Source organism: Echinops telfairi, unplaced genomic scaffold, assembly GCF_000313985.2.
Source record: "Echinops telfairi isolate 266 unplaced genomic scaffold, ASM31398v2 ScPeMD7_31;HRSCAF=116, whole genome shotgun sequence".
In the NCBI taxonomy this organism is placed as follows: Eukaryota; Metazoa; Chordata; class Mammalia; order Afrosoricida; family Tenrecidae; genus Echinops; species Echinops telfairi.
Window position 1 is genome coordinate 1,421,950 of NW_022103928.1, and position 1,836 is coordinate 1,423,785.

Genomic DNA, 1,836 nt, shown 5'->3' on the forward strand with positions numbered 1-1,836 from the left:
GCCATGTGGTCCTCTCTGTGGACTGGCTGCACTAATCGGGAACATCGTTCTCAAGGCCTGGTGGACCAGGCTGTGCTCCACTCTCTCCTCCTCCCCCTTCATCTGCTCCAGTGTGCTCTGATCAGATATGTCCCTCTCCCGGAGCTGCAGATTCAATGCCGTCCTTTGAAATACATTCTTCTGGGGTTAGGGGCAGGTGTTCATAGTAGTAGTTGGGATTGGGGCTGGCCCCTCAGACCTTTCCACTGGTTCCCTACTCCACACCAGCAAGTTGCATTCACACCTTGGAGCACTGGGTTGAAGTGTGGTCCCTCTTTCCCTGTGGATATATAAACAATACCCTCCCCTTGGGTGGGTTAGTGCCCTGTGCCCCCGCTACCCATTTATTTTTCATTATTATTTTTTCCTTTCCCACCTCCTTTTTAATTGTCTACCATATGTATCCCTGGATTTGGTCTGGTCCCTGCCATACTACTTGGTCCTCACCCAAGGAATGTTTGTATACAGTAGATTATTCCCTATGTCCAGTTTACATTTTTTTTTAAAGCTTACCTCAGCGGACACAGGTTGTACTTGTCCTTTTGTGCTTGTCTTACTTCAGTTAGCATGATTTCCTCCAGTTCTTGCCAGACAGCAATGTGCTTCATACGTTCATCACTTCTTTTTAGCGATGCATAGAACTCCATTGTATGTATTGTATTACCACAGCTTTTTAATCCACTCCTCAGTTGATGGAAATTTTGGTTGTTTCTAACCTTGCAATTGTGAACTGTGCCGCAATGACTATTGGAGCACAGATGTCTGGCCTTGGTTTCTTTCTTGCCTCTTCTGGGTATAAGCCCAGTAGGGGGATACTGTGTCATATGGTAACTCGATTTCCATCTGTTTTGGTTATCGCCAAATCGATTTCCATAGTGGCTGTACATACCTACAGGTCCACCAGCAGTGGATGAGAGTTCTTATCTCCCCACAGCCCCTCCAACACTTGTTGCTTTCTGATTTTTTGAATTGGGCTATCTTTGAATGTGTTAGGTGGCACTTCATTGTTAGTTTTAATTTGCATTTGTCTTATGGCTAAATATCTGTAACATTTTCTCATATGTTTGTTGGACATTTGGATTCCCACCCCAGTGAAACTTCTGTTCAGGTCCTTTGCCCACCTCCTCAGTGGGAAATTCATTTTTTTTTTTTGGAAGCTAGCAGAGCATTGTAGATTTTACTAATAAGGCCTTTGTCTGATGTATCATTGCTAAAAATGTTTTCCCAGTCCATGGACTCTCTTCTAACTCTCTTGGTAAATTATTTCAATGTACACAAGTGTTTTATCTTCAGTATATCCCATTTGTCAATTTGTGCCTCCTGTGTATGTCCTTCCCTATTTCTGATAGTCTATGTATTCCCTGTGCCAAAGTTCTCAAGTTGGTCCCAATTCCCTCACTGATGGCCCTAATAGTTTGAGGTTAAACTTCAAGGTCTGTGATCCACCTTGAATTTATTCTTGTGCATGGAGTGAGATAAGGCTCTTGCTTCATTTTTCTGCAGGTAAATATCCATTTTTTTCCAGCACCACTTGTTAAAGAAGACATCTGCTTCCCATTGGATATTTTGAGGGCCCTTATCAAAGATCAGTTGTCTGTATGCTGATGATTTTATTTCTGGGTTTTCAGTTATCTTCCATTGGTCTGAGTATCTGTCATTGTACAAATAGCATGCGGTTTTGACAACTGTGGCTGTACAGTATGTGCAAAAGTCAGGGAAAGCAAGTCCTCCCACTGTGTCCTTCTTCTTGAGGACTAATTCTGGGCTTCTTCCCTCTCCATATGAAGTTTGCAATCA